Raw genomic sequence first — 18,482 nt, forward strand, 5'->3', positions numbered from 1 at the left:
CCAAAACATCTGGTTCACCACAAGCGGGTTAACCTTCAGATCTTGGATCACGGGTGTAGTAAATTGAGATCGAATTGAGGTCGGGAGATCCGTTGTTCCGACTAACAACGAGAACGAGGTCTGTTGTACTCGTGGTTGCACGCGGTCGAATGCCAGGGAGTCCAAAGCGTAGCACAGCCGCAGTCGAGAAGCTTCAACGAGCTGAGGTCGTGCATCCGGACGATGACCTTTGACGACCAGAAGCCTGGAACCTCCGGTCTCCACTCTGTAACTTGATTCGGTGAATTCTAGCACTGTTATCCTTGATTTCGTATTAACAAATCATCAGATTAGTCATGCTGTGATTGAAATTGTATCAGTTTGATCTCTATTTGATCAAATGATTATCGCTTGTTGCCTATGTAATGTTGTAGATCCATTGTGATTTTCTAATTGTAGGACATAATGAGAATTGCTGAAGTTTCTGTTAAGAAGGATTGTCATTTTGTTCTGGTATAGATGGATGAATGTGATGATTACTTTATCAAGTTCTTGAGTTGTGTTTGTTTGAAGTTGAAATCAGAGTAATTTGATTCAAGTAGTGGACATTTTCAATTTATATTTGTTTGATGTTTCATAGTAGCTTCTGTATGGTTGGGAACATATTTCTTAGTCATTATGAGTAGAGTTATTAGTCTTAATTTAAGGGATTAGCTTTTGTGTTACTTGGTAGTAGATTTTGTTGTTTGTTTGAGTACCTTTTGACCTTATTGAGAGTAACTTTTGTTGTTGATTAGAGTAGCTTTTGTTGGTAGGGATCGTAGTTTTTGTTGTTGGTACGTAAAAGTAGCTTTTAGTGTTGGTAAGAGTAGTTTGAGTAGTTGGTGTGTTGGTGAGAGTAGAATTTGTTATTTGTGAGAGCAGCTTTCTGATGTTGGTGATAGTAGTTTTTGTTGTTGGTGAGCGTAGCTTTTGTTGTTGGTGAGAGTATCTTTTGTTGTTGATGAGAGTATCTTTTAGTGTTGATGACAGTAGATTTTCTTACCTCATCGAAACTCTCACTGGAGTAGCTTTTGTTGTTGGTAAGAGTATCTTTTGTGGTTGGTGAGAGTAGCTTATACTGTTGATGACAGTAGCTTTTCTTACCTAGTCGGAAATCTCATTGGAGTAGCTTTTGTTGCTGGTGAGAGTAATTTTTGGTGTTGGCGACAGTAGATCTTATTATCTCGTCGGAGGCTGTTGAAAATCTCAAGAGTAGCTTTTGTTGCCGATGACAGTAACTTTTGTGACTTCTTTGGAAGTCACCAGAAATCTCACCAGAGTAGCTTTTGTTGCTAGTGACAATGCCTTTTGTTGCTAGTGATAGTAGCTTTTGTGACCTTGCTGGAGGTTGCCAGAAATCTCATCATAGTAGCTTTTGGTATTAGTGACAGTAGCTTTTGTGGTTGCCGGAGTTGGCCGGAGACCCACCTGAGTTCGCTGGAGGTCGGCCAGAGACCCGCCAGAGTTGACCGTAGACCTCGCTGGAGAGGAGAGAGAGAATGACTATTAATTTTGTACTCTAGTGGCATTTGAATAAATATATTAGTTTTTAATATCCAAAATATAACACATTTTTTAATCTAGTGGCCTTATGAGGGAAAAAAACTAGTTGGTGGTCTTACGGATAAAAAAACATTCAAATATGCACTTATATGTAATTAACCCTTAATATTTCTCATACATGTACTATTTTATGTAATATTTACCGCTTTGAGAACTCATGTGATAACTCGAAAAAAAGTCTTCATTAAGGTAAATGGGGTTCTCGTTAAAATAAAGTAGGTTCTTATTTAAGTAATTAAATCCTAAAAGTGGTAATTACAGTAGGTTCTCATAAGTCCTAAAAGTGGTAATTGTAATTTTCCACTCTTATATATCTTATTGCAGTTGGTGTGATATCTTCTTTGACCTCTTTTTCATATGACATTGATATGCATTTTGTAAGTTGCATAAACCAACACTTTTCATAATATATACATATATATATATATATATATATATATATATATATGGGATCCTTTGTGGCCTCGTGGAACCTATTTTTTATTAGATATCAAAAATTTGATCTTTAAATTTTAGATACGAGACTCCAAACACACCTTGTGGGTATGGATAATTACGTGCATGGGAAGTTATTCTACAGAATGTGGAGAATTGCTGCACATTTTTTTTTTTGATTTTTTTTGTTAAATTTCTTTTGTTTTTATTTTATTTGTGAATTGATCATTTTGTCTTTCTCAAATATTTCAGTTCAAATGTTTTTTAATAGTTGAGGGATATTTTGGTAAAATTTTTATGTTTTGACTGACAAACTCTCTTCTCTTAATAATAGTATAGATACATGAGTAGATTATTTTATAAATTTTGAGTCAAATTAATAATCGTTAAGATATTCATAATCGTGATAAACTATTATGAACACTGTTAATGTTTAAGATTGAGCGATAGCTTAATCTTGGTTAATGCAGGTCCGATGGGCGGACCGCCACTCGTAATGTTTTCAGAGATTTCGCTACATGTCAAGTAAAATACAGAGGGTGTCAGAGGGAGACCGCATTGGGCGATCTTCTCTCCTCCGATGCCAAAGTCAGTCAATGTATTTATGTTGACAAAGTAACAGTAGGTAAGTAGCAAATGAATAATTAATGAGGGGAGAGGAGAGAACTTTTTATAGGTGGGGAAGAGGCTGAGCTCTTCCATGTTTTCGATGTGGGAGTGATGTGCTTCAATTCCCAGCTTCTGGTGCTTCTGACGCTAACTTGGGGAGGTGCGTGGCGGCGCGTCAGCGGTGATTTGGGGCTCAGGCAGTAGCCTGTTTGGCTGTGTTTCCATAGGTCACACAGTTAGCGGTAGTTGGTACCGTTGGTTGTATCATGAGCGTGGCTCATTATAGCTAATTATGCTTGCAAATGCTTATGTAAGTACAAATCCCCCAAGTCCCCAGTCAAGAAGGGCAATCTTGGTTGGGGAGTTGCCTAGCGGTTTGAAGCGTTACTTCCGCTAGACGTGCAAAAGCATAATTAGTGTCAGTGCGTTGTCAACCATGGACTTAGAGAGCAAATGCTTTGTACCCTTTTATGGTGGGCCCCTGCTAGGCTCCCCCGCTAAGATAGACCTCTGTTTGGTCGATATATTGTTTGTTGAGGGGAACTGCACTGAGCAGAGGGTGTTGGGTAGCGAGCCCAAACTTTGGTAACCGAATGGCGGGGGTGAACGTGCCTGATCAGGGCTATCGTAGATTGTTGATGTGTCCCCGTGTCCCGGAGGGACATAGCCTAACTGTAACGCTGCGTAGCGGTCGTTGTCAAGACAAGGCTTTGCCTCGGGAATCACCGTTGGTGGCAGTCCCTCCACTGATAGTAAGCGGCAAGCAGTATTGCTGGGACTAACTTGGTGGTGGTCTAGTGATCGGAGTTGAGCTCCGTTGCAAGATGAAAAGTGAGAAGTTCCGCTAGCGGAGTTGAGCTTAACAAAGACTGCCTCACTTGTAAGATGAAAAGGGAGCAGTTCTGCTAGCAGAGACTGCGTCACTTGCAAGATGAAAATGGATAAGTTCCGCTAGAGGAGTTGCGCTTAGCAAAGACTGCGTCACTTGCAAGATGAAAAGGGAGAAGTTCCGCTAGCGGAGACTGCCTCACTTGCAAGATGAAAAAGGCAAAGTTCCGCTAGCGGAGTTGCGCTTAGCTGAGACTGCCTCACTTGCAAGATAAAAAGGAAGCAGTTCCGCTAGTAGAGTTGCTCTTAGCTGAGACTGCGTCACTTGCAAGATAAAAAGGGAGCAGTTCCGCTAGTGGAGTTGCTCTTAGCGGAGACTGCGTCACTTGCAAGATGAAAAGGGAGAAGTTTCGCTAGCAGAGACTGCCTCGCTTGCAAGATGAAAAAGGTGAATTTTTGCTAGCTGAGTTGCGCTTAGCAGAGACTGCCTCACTTGCAAGATGAAAAGTGAGAAGTTCCGCTAGCAGAGTTGCGCTTAGTGAAGACTGCCCGATGATTTGTGACCTGCCTCTTCGATGGTTGCTTCAGCTGGACGCTTCGTTTGACGGTGTTCTACACGTGGCCGACATGTACTAGGTTAGCATGTGGAATGACGTCTATGCGACACGCCCGTCTCTTCGCCATTAATGCTAGTAATCATGGATTTTGTAACTCAGGCGACGCGTCGGTTAATCCGGGGAGTAAGTGAGATCGTGGGGCATGTGTAGGGTAGTCGTGCGATGTCATTTATAAGCAGACGGTTTAGATTGTTTTGGCGTTGACATAAAAGAGAGGGAAACATAGTGTTTTAACACTTTGCACTTCGAACTGAAACCATCGTTTTCAAGCTTCGCTCTGATATTCGAGAAGAAAATTTTGCAATTCTGTGAGGGTATCGATCGTTGGAGAACGAAGATCTCATGAATCAAAGACGAGCATCTTCAAGTGCATCAGAGTTTTCATCTTTGAGGTTGGTAATCTGAATCTCGTCCCTGTTTTATTGGGTTTTTTGTTTGCTTCTGCCCGTTTCGCGTTTTGGTATTTGGAGTGATTTCTGCCATTCCCTAGTGTATATAAGGGTCTAGAATTGTGTTTGGGGTGGGTTTTAGGTGTTTGACAGAAGGTTGAGGTTTCTTGCCCTGCTTGGTGGTCGAATCTGGGTTTGAGTGTGAATGTGTTTTGTTCTTGTTTTGGCATTTTTTAGGTTTTATGGGAATGGGTGTTATTGATGTTGTTGGCTATAATCTGACATAGGGATAGCTTAGTTCTTGTGTGAACTGACTGGTTTTAAGTTTTAGCGTTTGTGATGGCTAGTTTCGTAGAGATCTCAAGTAGTGAGGATTCCTGGTCTGACTCGTTGCGTCCATTTGCCCATGCAAGAACCTCACTGTCCGAACCGCTATAGACCATACCTTGGGAAGTAGCAATGGGTTGTGCCGGACATCCGGAGAGTTCTAGGGCAGGGGGAGGATGCCGCTTTCCGAAATAGGTGTGAGGAGAGGTTAGGGAGTAATAACACCGCTAGTGGCTCCGCTGATGAGGGAGAGACCGGGGAGGAGATTGAGTCGGCATGGGTTCTCCGCGATGGTACAACTGTTGATGAGGCGAGAGGACCGATAACTGTTTCTGCCATGAACCGATTGAAGCGTGTGTTCCGGCTGCTAGGCGTAGTGAAGCTGCATCCGCCGTTGAAGTATGAGAGAGCGTCGATGCTGCCAGTGGGGCATGCCGCAGTAAACGAGGCGATCTTCCGCTAGGGAGTGACATTCCCGCTACTGCTAAATCTCTAAATTTTGGTTTGCGAGTTTGGCCTCGCCTTTGGGCAGATTTTCCCTAATATGTGGAGGTTGTTGTTGGTGCTCAACTCGCTATGGCGCCTTTTCGGTTGCGAGGGTCCAACAGTGGCGGAGGTGCTGCACTTCTACGAATTGGTATATGGGAAGCGCCAAGGTTGCAGTGGGTAGGTGAACTTGAGCCTGCCAGGAGGTGCCCAAGTTAATCGAGAATTTGAAGGATTCCATGTCTCCTTGGCGGGGGACCTTTTGTGTTGCCACCGCGGGATGGGAATATCAAGCGGGGTCAAACAAGGGGGAGCCGACCTTCAGGATTAAGCCAGAGTTCCAGCCTATCCGAGGTTGTCGCTAGCGTCTGCCGCTAATCAGAGTTGCTAGCTTTGCTTGTGACAACTCCTATTTTGTTCTAACCATTTCTTGGTTTTTTTTTTTGTAGAGGGCTTGCGTTATAACCTGACGTGTGAGGAAGAGTGCCGTGTGGCAAGGATTAGAGGCTGTTGGCGGAATCGTAACTTGATTGACCTTCATCTTCTCACTGGTTGGGAGATGTTGGTTGATCAACAATTGACGCGCGCTCTTGGTAACTAACTTCCGCTGATCTGTGCCTTAGCCTAGTTTTCATCAAGTTGACCCGTTGTTCTTGTGCAGATTCTCCGCCGGCTAACAAAGCGAGTAGTGACACTTTTACCAAATCTATGGACCGTGCAGAGTTCAACAAATTTTTAGAGAGTATGTACGCCGCTGGGCTGGCGGCTCAGCAGACGACGGTCGATCTGCAAACATTGGCGGTAAGCCAGTCCGAAGCCCCAGTGGTGTTGTTGATGCAACACAACTCACATCTCTGCGCCAATGGGTCGCTCGTTGTTCAGGCGGGAGCTGGTGTCGTCCAAGGGGTAGTCGGTAGGAGCAAGGCCCCTGCTGTGCCTGTGCAGCCGAGGGAGAGAGCACCCGCCACCCGACGTGGGCCCCAGAAGGAGAGGGTAGTGCCCTCCAAGGAACCAGTGACTATTGTTGGGCTGGAGCCACAGATGCAATTGAGGCCTGTCGCCGCTGGTACCACTAGGGCGATTCTTCAGAATAAGCGGCGACAAAATGACGGTGATGAAGAAGAGGAGGAAGACGAGGCAGAGACCATCGGGGCCCGCCAATAGAAGAGAGCAAAGTAGCCCCTCCGAAGGTGACTGTGGCTGCTGTTGGGGAGGAACATGCAAGCGGTCTGAACTTCTTTGGTGCGTATACTGAATTCCTAACCGACCCTGAGCGGCTAGGATTTGGCTGGTTGGATGGGACTGTCCGCCCGACCGCCTTGCAATAGTCGCCGTTCAGCTTTGCGTTTGGACACCTGTCGGTTGGGCTGCACGAGTTGTTCCTTGTTGCGTCAAACTAACCTCAGGTTAAGCGGCAGCTAAGGGAGGAAATCCAAGGTCTCTAGAGGGAGATGGGGGAGGCCAAAGATAAGGTGGTGGATGTCGAGCGGCGCCTAACCAAGGCGGAATGCGATGCTATGGATGCATGCGGCAAGCTTGCTGTCCCTGTTGAGCGGGACCTCGAGCAAGACATATCCCTACTGAAGGATCAAGTGGCGGCTAAGGCTAAGAAAGTTGAGATCCTTCAGCGGGTTGCTGCCGCTAAATCTGCGGATGTGAAGAAACTGGAGGACAAGGTTACCCCGTTGGAAGCTGAGAGGAGTTGTGTGGAGATCGCCGCAGTGGATGTGTTTAAGCAATCTGCAGAGTACAAGTGAGCCATGGTGGAGGCGGCGAAGGCTTGTGCCGCTGCCAACTTGGATATGCTGAAGCAAAAGGGCACCATTAACTGGGTGAAAGCGTCCAGGTCTAGCAATACCTTGAGACAGCCTCATGTGCCGGCAGGTGGTGCTGCCATTGGTCAGCCTGAGGGTGTGCGCTCTGGTAGTGGTGAGAGCGACCATGGGTTGGTGGATGACTCTCAGCAGACTCTAGAGCCTACACGGTCTGAGGTGTTGCGTGCTGATTTTATGGCTGCGCACACCCGGGCGGATGGAACCCTTGTCACGCAGAGCCTCACCGCTCCTAGATCCGACCAGACTAGCCGCCTGGCTGGGCAGCCATCGAGTGAAGATGTCGCCGCTGCTCCTGAGAATCAGTGAAGGGTGCTTCATTATTTTTGTAATGCCGCTGAGGCCTGCGCTATTTTTTTTTTTCATTCCATTGAGGCTTCTTTTGTATTTGACAATATTTGTTTTTGGACAGGGAGCTCCGACCTTGAATATATAAAATAGTTGCCCTTGAAATTTTCCAAGTGTGGGATTCCCTTTTTGATGATTGTTGTTTGAATGTTATTTTACCGCCAAAGTTTGGACGTGCTTTTTGTTAATCAATGAAACATTTAAGGAATTAAATTTTTTCCAAGTGCACAATGTAGCTGACGTGGTGAGCCGAATATTGTTGGCGTTGCCAGTTAATTCTTGTGCTTGGACTTGGTGACAATGGTTTGACTAATTCCTCGTTTCATTGATAGCTAATAGATCAATGTTTACAAAAGCGGGGTTGTACCCGTTGGGTAGCTTCCCTTAGCTAAATATTGAACAAAAATTTAGCTAAGTCAAGATGCTCTTGGGTAGCGGCATGACTATTTGTAGTAATACCGAAGGTGCTCGGTATTCCAAGGGTGGGTCGTTGTGACGACATCCTTGTCCATTAAGTAGAAGGTGCCGGGGCTAACGACTTCTACTATTTTGTATGGTCCTTCCCAAGTTAGGTGGAGTGCTACTGGCGGTGGCATGACTTCCTTCATTACCCAGTCCCCCATTTGGAGGTTGCGGGCTTTGACTCTGGCGTTGTAGAAATGTGATACCCGTCGCTTGTTTTGCAAGTTGTGCAAATGGGCCTTGTGGCATCCTTCTTCGATGTGATGACCTGGATTTCTGTTATTTAATTTTGGTAATTAATAATGGACCAGTTGTACGATTAATTGTTATTGTGCTTTATTTGTAGGTTGTATGTGAAGTGTAATGGTTTTCGTACGTGTAATTATTCGAATTTCACAGTTTAGGGGGTTGTGTGAAGTTTGACTTTTTTTACGTTGGGATTCTCAGAAAACTTCCTTCACGAAAGTTGTAGAGCACGTCGATACAATTTCGTGAACATGTGGTTAGCATGAATCGGAGTTTGTATGAGAAAGTTATGGCTATCGGAAGAAGTTTCCATTTTAGTATAAATATAGAAAATCAGAAAATTCCTTCATAATTTCCATTCCCATTTCCGGAAACCACATTTTCTCTCTCGGTCGACTCCTTCAGAAAGGAAATCTTCCATCTGACCCGACCCAAACCCGGCAACCCGACCCAACTTTTCCTGCTGTTTCCGGCGACCCGACCCAACTTTTCTTTCTGTTTCCGGCAATCTCTGGCCGTGAAACTTGGGTAGCTGATTCGTCTCCTCCATCTAGTAATCTCTGTGGCATCCTCTAGCAGTGATATTCACCGTGTACGGCGTAGCAAGGTGGCGCAGTTTGGTGTTTTAGGACCTGGTCGAAAAACGCAGCTCTGGCGACTTCGTGGCTTCATGCTTCCTTGGTTGAGTTCAGAGACGGCTCCCTAATCGATCTGTGGTGGTTGTTTCAATCGATTTACGTGGAAATCGGTTAAACTAGGATTGAGCAAAAATTCAAAGCTTGTGAGGTAGTTTTCGACCCTTTATGCTTGTTTTCTGACTTCGAGTTAGTTATGAAAATTCACAAGCATGCTTAGATGAACAACTTTGATGTTGGGAGTTTTGTGAAATATTGAGTTTTGTCCAGCGGCGGTGCGCCACCACCTGTGGCTGCGTTCTGGTGGCTTTCCGGCCATGTTGGGAATTGTTTTTGGTATTATATATGTTCTACTTGTTGATACGAGTGTTTCAATATATAATAGGCAAATTTTGGAGTTCGTATGGATATGTTATGATTTTTACGGTTTCATACCGGTCGATTTATTTGATCCGTGAGGATTTGAGCTTCCGATCGACTTGTGGGTTGGTCATATCGATCGTGGAAGTATTTCAGAGACTTTGGGAGGTCTTAGATGTGGTTTTGCCTCGATTGGCGCCACTTTGGAGATTTTAGTTCAAATCAGGGGTTTCGAACTTAAATCAAATGTGAATCGTTACTAAGTTGGAACCGTATATGATTAGGTACTTGACGAAGTATCTTGGATGGTTATTTTGTGGATTGGCTGCTTTGTTCTATATTGAAGACGCAGCGGGAGTTTCGAGGTGAGTAATCTCACCATGTTCATTTATGAACGGAATTACCATTATTTTTTTGGCATTAATTATTTAACTGCAAACTATAGTTGGTATTAGTAGGCATTCCTGAGTGAATGACTATGTATATATATATTTACGTGAAATATATATATTCTTGTGGATGAGATGTAATGAATAATATGCATGATGGTGTTCATATTATTGTTGAATGTGACTTTTCGGGAAACAATATTGTGGAAAAAGATGTTTTCTATTGTTTAAAAAGTATTGAGCTTGATGTTACATTTTTCAGTCAAGCATGACTCATTTTAAATGTATTGGTCCTTATACCAAGAGTCACAGATGGTGAGCAAAGATTGGGAAAGCCGAAACTAGATGTTTGTAAATGTTTCTAGGTCAGGTGTGACCTACTTAATGGTTGACTTTAAGACCAGACAGGGTCTAAAGACCACATGTCACAGATGGTGACAGGTTGCAGATGGTGACCTTGATGTTTGATTTTATGACCAGACGAGGTCTGAAGATCATATGTCACAGATGGTGACAGGTCGCAGATTGTGACCTTAATGTTGATTCTAAGACCATACGGGGTCTGAAAATCACATGTCACAGATGGTGGCCAAGGCAAGAAATAGGTAATCACGTTCGTGGCCGGACGAGTGGTTACGATATCAGTAGAGCTATAGTATGTCTGCCATTATAGCTTATGGGGGTAACAGTCGAGGTTGCTGAAGACTCATAAGTATGTAGTTTAAAGGAAAGTTCGGAGTGCATTCTTCCTTTATTGTCTAGATGAGACTTGAATTGCTTCTTGATAGTTAAGTTAGCAAATAGAACATTGTCACTGCGGTGATTTATGTTGTCCTTTCGATGGAAATGTTATGGAGTGTTAGAAGGAATCATGGTTGCATGGTTTTCTTAAGCTGATGTGTGTGAGTTGTTGATTGATGTTTATGAGTTACTCATACGAGCTTTCATAAGCTTACCGGGTTTGTTGTGTGGAAACCCGGTGCAACCTTCTATGGTGTAGGGGTTAATCCTGTAGGTCAGGGTAATCTTGGCTGAAGTTGAGGTAGCTTGTTGGAAACTGAACGGGTAGGAAGCAAATTTTATTGGCTTTGCCATTGTTATGACTTCCTCTATGTAGTAAGCTCTAAGGAGAATTTACGTTTTATTTTGTGATGACAATTTAATTCGTAAGTTGTGTAATATGTGACTTTGCGGAGAGGGTCAATATTTAGAATTGTGGGTTCATGGCATCAATATGTACTTGCTGTAAAGGGAAGATGTCTCCATGTATTTTGTATTGATGGCTGAACGATCGTGCATGTATAATTATGGGATTATATATCGATTTTTATTTGTATTAAAAATCAGGGGTGTGACATTCTATGAGGTCCTTGTCGAGGTTGACGCCTTCGCTGTTGGTCTTGGAGCAATAGCCCTCGACCCTAGCGGTAGGTTGGGTGACCTCAACTGGTAGGACGGCCTCAGTTCCAAACATCATGCAGAATGGTATGTCACCGGTGGCGGAAGTGGGGGGAGTCCTGATGGCCCAAAGTACTTCCTGGAGTTTCTCCACCTATAATCCCTTGGCATCGTCGAGCTTCTTTTTTAGCAGCTTCTTGATTATCTTGTTTGCTGCTTCGACTTGGCTTTTGGTTTGAAGATGAGCGACAGATGCACAACTCAACTTGATGCCCAAGTTGGCGGTGAAAGATATGAGTTTCTTGTTGTTGAACTGTGTGTCGTTGTCTATGATGATTGTGTGGGGGATGCCGCTACGGCAGTAGATGTTCTTCCAGAGGAAGTGGGTTACCTTGGTGGTAGTTATGGCCGTTAGCGGCTCCGCCTCTATCCACCTACTGTTGTAGTCAATGGCGACGATGATGTACTTGAATTGGCCCTTGGCGGTTGGAAGTTTCCCAAGCAAGTCCAGGCCCCACATGGAGTGGATCCATGGGCCAATTATGATCGACAGGGGCTTCGCCAGGGCATGGGGAAGGTCAGTGTATTGTTGACACTTGTGGCAGGACCTGGAGACCTTCCTGGAGTCGTCGCCGTGCGTGGGCCAAAATTAACCTTGTCGTATTGTGCGATTGGCCAAAGACCTGGCGCCCGAGTGGTTTCCATATTCCCCAGTGTATATCATTGCCAGAACTGCATTTCCCTCTTCTGGGGTCAGACACCGGAGGTTGGGATGGGTGAACCTTTGGCGGTAAAGCTTGCCATTCTGGATGTTATAGCGGGTTGCCCTCCGCTTAAGCTGCCTTACTTCAACCTTGTCGGTCGGTAGTGTTTCATTGCACTTGTACTCTATGATTTCATCCATCCAGCTGGGATTGACCTCAATGTTGAAGATTTCTGCCAGGGTTTTGGTGATGCTTGGCTTGCCAAGGCATTCCACCCTTGTGTCCATTGGACTTTTGTGTGGTTGGGCGGTGACTAGTCTTGCTAGTGAGTCGGCCTTAGCGTTCTTTTCCCTGGGAATCTGTGTGATGGTGTGAAATTTGAATTTTTTTAGTAGTGTCTTGACGTACCTAAAGTATGCCGCTAATTGCTGGTCCTTGGCCTGGAAATTGTCGTTGACCTGGTTAACGACCAGTTGAGAATCGCTGAATATGTTGACACTGTCAGCACCTGAGTCGATGGCGAGGAGTAAGGCGGCAATGAGCGTTTTGTATTCCGCCATGTTGTTTGAGGCTTTGAAGTTGAATTTCAATGCGTATTCCACGTTTAGTCCCCCTGGTCCAGTCAAGATGACTCCGAGGCTGTAGGCGGGACCGTCTACGTGGAGGTTCCAGTCTGATTGCTGCTGGGGGGCTGGTTCCCCAGTGGTTATCATTTCTGTGTTGGCCTCTTGTGCCCCTAGGTTAGGTTCATCTTGACGCTCAGTGAGTTCAACGATGAAATTTTCCACTGCCTGGACTTTCATGGCGGTCCTTGGCCCTTAGTCAATGTCGAACTCGCTGAGCTCGTGGCCCACTTACTGAGGCACCCGAAGTGCTCAGGGTTCTACATTATTTGCCTCAGCGGTTGGTTTGTTTGGACATGAATTGTGTGACCCTGAAAGTATTGGCGGAGGCGCCTAGCGCCGACAATGAGTGCTAGAGTGAGCCTTTCCAGAGGGGGATATCTCATCTCCACCCTATTCATGCCCCTGCCAGAGTAGAATACTGGGAGCTCCTCCTGACCCTCTCGTCGCACGATGGCGCAGCTTATCCCTGATAGGGATACCGCTAGGTAGATGTGTAGTGTCTCACCCTGTACCGGAATGGAAAGAAGTAGGACTGCTACCGAGTATTCCTTCAAGCTCTAGAATGCCTCCTCACACTCTGGGGTCCAGTCAATTACTTTTTTTGTGCGTTTTCAGCACTTTGAAAAATGGGAGACATTTGTCGGTAAGTCTGGAGATGAACCGAGAGAGAATGGTTAGCTTTCCCTGGAGTCTCTGAACGTGTATCTTCCACTCCTGGGCCTTCATGTTAAGGATGGCTTGCACCTTGTCAGGATTGGCCTCTATGCCCCGATCGCTGACTATGTAGCCCAGAAATTTGCTGGCGGTGACGCCAAAGAAACATTTTTCTGGATTGAGGCGCATACCATAAGCCAAGAGAATGGTGAATATGACTCTTAGGTTTGCCACGTGTTCGCTGGCCTTGATGCTTTTTACCAACATTTCGTCCACGTAGACCTCTATTATCTTGCCGAGGTGCTCAGAAAACATGGCATTCATCAACCGCTGATAAGTTGCACCGGCGTTTTTCAAACCGAAAGGCATGACATTGTAACAGTATAGGCCCTTGTCGGTGGTGAAGGCAGTGCACTCTTGGTCACCGGGGTGCATCTTGATATGATTGTAGCCGAAGAAGGCGTCCATCATGTTGAGTAGCTCGTGTCCAGCGGTTGCATTGACCAACTGATCTATGCGGGGTAGCGGGAAGCTGTCCTTGGGGCATGCCTTGTTGAGGCCCTTGAAGTCGACATACATCCGCCACTTTCCGCTAGTTTTCATGACCATGACCAGGTTGGAAATCCACTGAGAGTAATTGACTTGGCGGATGAACCCGATGTTCTGGAGTTTGGCGACTTCCTCTCCTATTGCCCGATACCTCTCCTCATAAAATGCCCTTGGCCGCTACTTGACGGGGTAGAAGGATGGTTTGATGTTCAACTTGTGTGTGATGATCTCAGGGAAGATCCTTGGCATGTCAGCGTAGGACCACGCAAAGACGGCGGCATTATCACGTAGAAACTGGGTGCATTCAGCCACTACCTCTGGGTCTAGTTGGGCGCCGATGCGGACTGTCCGCTCAGGGTGTTCGTTGGACATGCGCGCTGACTGCTCTTAAGGATGTTTCTGGGTTGACAGATTCCTTTTTGACATATTTCTTCTCATCATCCCTAGGGTCTTCAAAGATATTGGCTGCTAGAATATGGTTTCCTACTGTTAGGAACTCATGGCAGCATGCTGATCGTGCGACCGCTGTTGAGTAACATTCTCGTGCCAGCTGTTGGCTTCCTTTCACATATCCTCTCCCGTTGGGTGTGGGGAACTTCATGAGAAGCATGTACCCAGCTATGATGCACTTGAGCTTGTTAAGTGCCGGTTGACTGATGATGGCGTTATATGAATTGAAGCAATCGACCATGATGAACTCCATATGTATCTCCACCGTACACGGACTAGCGCCGATAACTAGTCACATGTAGTCAGAACCCAACTGTTGTGTGACGACACCAGAGGAGCTAAGCAGCTGCTCATGGTCGTGGAGCAAGTTTCTGTTCCGCTGGAGTTAGTTGTAGCATCCATTGAAGATGACATTGACAGCGGATCCGCTGTCAACAAGGACTCTTCCCACTGACCATTTGTCGAGTATGGAGTCGATCAAGAATAGATCGTCGTGGGGCAGATGTACTCCTCGCTCTTCCTCCTCCGAGAAGGTGATGGGTTCCCAGCCAGATCTTGGGAGTTTAGCGGATCTCTCATGGCGGATGTTGCAAACTTCTTTGGGGTGGTTAGTGCGTGCATAGCGCTATCTTGCCCTATGAGACATGTTGGTGATCGGGGCACCACCGTCGATGGTGTTGATGCGTCCCATGGGCTCAATGTTGGCGACCACTGGTGGCGGTTGACATACCTTGAATTGCTCCATCTTACCATCACGGTACAAAGTCTCAATAACTATTTTGAGAGCATTGCAGTCGGTGGTATTGTGACCGCTGTCCTCATGGTATTTACATCACTTGCTAGTGTTTCTTGGTTTTCCCACTCTTGGGTACTTTCTTGGGGGTGGTGGCGGAATCTGGTCCTTGCACTGGTCATATATCTTTTCATACGAGGCTGTGAGGACAGTGAACACTGCGTACCACTGGGAGGACTCTGTCTGTTTGTTACGGTTATCCCTATGGGATGAGCGGTTGCCCTTGTTGTAATGTTGGTCCTTCTGCCGCTTGCTCTGGTAGTTGCCCTGTTGCCACACTCTCTAAATGCTGCATCTTTTCTAGTATTAGGGAGGTTGCCTCACCAGCGGACCCCGTATGGAGATGCTGCTGAACTAGCTCTCGCTTAGGAACAAGTGGGTTACCCTTAGTCTTGGCTCTAGCCGCCGAGCAGTTGGTGTGCGGTTGTGACTCTGCTTCCTGCTCCATCATTAGGCTAGGCAGGGGAGGTGGGCCCATTCCCAGTAGCTCTGGTGGGTTCGACGGTACCTACATCTGTATGATTGGTACGGTTACCAATCCGCCTGGGTTGGGTCGACTACGCCTGGTGCTCCGCATTTCTCGCTCTGCGCTAGGTTAGCGTTTGCGTCCAGCGTCCTTTTCAGTTCGTCGAATTTTGACATCAGCGTGGCCACCTGTCTTTGGCCCTAGGCCTTTTTTCTGCGCTCTTGTTCGCGCTCCCTATTTGCCTTGTGGAGGTCCGCTAATGTCAGCTCATACATAGCGGCGAGATCCTGGCCTGGCGGGCAACTACTTCCTGGTCGTTCCTCCGCTACAGCTTGGGTCAGCAGGACCTAGAATAAGCCCTGAGGTTCAACGCTAGGGTTGACCGGTGTGTTGAATAATGCTCAGTTAACGTTAACCGCTGGGTTAGTGGGATAGGGGTTAGCAGATTGATCCGCTTACTCCGTAGCGTTTCCCCCACTACCATTAGTCATGGTGGTTGTGGTGGGATGGCCTAGCCTTTTGTTCAAGGGTTCCCACAGACGGCGCCAATGTTAATGTTTAAGATTGAGCGGTAGCTTAATCTTGGTTAACGCAGGTCCGATGGGTGGACCGCCACTCGCAATGTTTTCAGAGCTTCCGCTACCTGTCAAGTAAAATACAAAGAGAGTCAGAGGGAGACGCGTTGGGCGGTCTACTCTTCTCCGATGCCAAAGTCAGTCAATGTATTTATGTTGACAAAGTAACAGTAGGTAAGTAGCAAATACTTAATTAATGAAGAGAGATGAGAGAACCTTTTATAGGTGGGGAAGAGGCTGAGCTCTTCCATGTTTTCGATGTGGGATTGATGTGCTTCAATTCCCAGCTTCTGATGCTAACTTGGTGAGGTGCGTAGCGGTGAGTCAGCGGTGAGCCGGGGGTCAAGCGTTAGCCTGTTTGGCTGTGTTTCCGTAGGTCACACTGTTGGCGGTAGTTGGTACCGCTGGCTGTATCATGAGCGTGGCTCATTATAGCTAATTATGCTTGCAAATGCTTATGTAAGTACAAACACGAACTGTTCAAGTTGGTTCGATTTGATATAGTTCTGTACCTTAATGATTATCAAGTTGGATGAAAATTTGCATAAATAATATATTCATAAATACCTAAAAACTGAATGGTCGAAATGACAACATGCGCTCGAGAAGTGAGTCTCACAAGCAATATATATCTATATATAGGGCCCTTCCATTATGGGATCCCTTTTTTTGGTCTTTTCTAGAAATAGGACATTAGACCAACTTTTAGATCACATTTCGGCATCTTAACCGTTAAGTTTTTAGGTCCTAATGTGTAGATCATTTCTACATATTTTCAGCTAAATTGGTGCTCATTAAGTTATCAAACTAGATTAAATCAATGGATGAACCAAATTTGTCAAACTTGAACCGTTCATACTTATAATCTTAAATCGCTATTTTGAATGCCTTAACGATAATCAATTTGGTTGAAATTTTACAAAAGTGATCTACACATTAAGACTTAAAAACTGAACGGTTGAGATGCCGAAATATGATCGAAAAGTCGGTCTAATGCCCTATTTCTAAAAAAAACCAAAAAAAGAATCCCTCACTAGAAGGGCCCTGTATGTGTGTGTGTGTGTGTGTATCTTCACCATTATTTTGAAAATATCTTTTACATGTTGGGAAGCCATCGAGCTCAAAAGTCTTCTAATGGTTGTCAATCAAAACAAAAGTCTTCTAATTAACTATTTAGTCTTTTGGTTTATCTTAGAAAACATTGCACCATAATTTTATACATTATGTCAAACTTGGGAGCATCCCTCAAATAACGTCATGATAGTGTTTACAGGTAGTTCAAATGGTGGAGTCTTGACAAGTTCTTTTAAGGACCGTCATTTAAATTAGTAATTTAGTATGCCTAGAATTATTTTCGATCTCTTTTTAATACTCTCCCAAGTTTAGATGATACTCTTTTGATGTTTTAACTACCCATTATTTAAAAGGAAATTTTATCCCCACATACTGATGTACTAGATAGACAATATAATTTTATCCCTAGATCTTGTTCTTTTTTTTCTTTTCTTTTTTGAGTTGAAGGAGGTTAATCTTGATTGGTCATCAAGCAAAACTTAGGGTACTGGCATATTAGCCTCTATTACATCATAAAGGAAGAAAGGAACATCAGACCAAATAAAACTTAGATCATTAGATGAAGCATAAGTTGCCACCATATGTGCAGCTTTATTTGCTTCTCTTTTAGCGTGCACCACCTTGGAGTTAGGCAAATAGGCAAGCGCATAATTTAACCCTGAAAATATCGTTAGTAGTATAAGCAAATAGAGATCGTTCTATTCCGGGGATTGAGGGTACACCTGTCATTGTGTAACAAATAAAGAAAAGTATTATTTACAGAAATAAAATAAAGAATAAATATATAGAAGTGAACAAAAATAAGGGGGGGGGGGTTTAAGAATTAAAAATTGAAAATTAAAATAAAGAAAATATAAAAACACATGTACAAGAATGAAACATAAGAAACAAAGATTAAACCCTAGTTTATCATTGAATTCGAATTAACCCTACATTGTTCTTCCAAGTCATGTGAAAGGAGTTGATCATGTGAAACATTCGAAAGCAAACGATTTCCCATATTTTACTTTTCAATGCTAATTAATCTAAGTGAAAGCACATAGACTAATCCTATCAAACATGTAATCAAGCCCTAGAAAGCTAGTCAATCATGACATGTTCAATGCATGAAACACATAGAAAGGCTATCAACTCAAGTGTACAACTTAGTATGAATAAGTTCACCTAATTGCAATCCTCTTCAATTGAATTCGATTTTTGTCCAAAACCTTTACTACTTTGATTCAAGTTTACACAAAACGAAAAGTCGATTTCATGTTCTTAAACCTAGCACCATTAATATCAAAACCCTAAGTGTTTCGAACAACATAAGATTAAAATACAAAAGATATCTATAAAGCAAATTCAATCGAACAATCACCCATAAGCAACTTAGAATCACAATTATGGAATTCAAAAACTTTATTTAAACATAGAAGTTGGGTTTAAACTTTACCCTAAACATTATTGTTAACTAGAAACAAGTTCATATGAATTCAAACAAGGAAAACAAAAGATCATTACAAGGAAAAAGAATGAATTACACCGTGAGGGGAGATGGAGATGGAGAGCTTGAACGTTGGAATCTTGAATCTTGGAAGCAAGTCTTCAAGGTGGATGATGAAGGCTATGTCCTCACGGCTTCTTCTTCTTCTCTTTACTTGAAA

The sequence above is a fragment of the Rosa chinensis genome, chromosome 2, assembly GCF_002994745.2.
Source record: "Rosa chinensis cultivar Old Blush chromosome 2, RchiOBHm-V2, whole genome shotgun sequence".
Lineage (NCBI taxonomy): Eukaryota > Viridiplantae > Streptophyta > Magnoliopsida > Rosales > Rosaceae > Rosa > Rosa chinensis.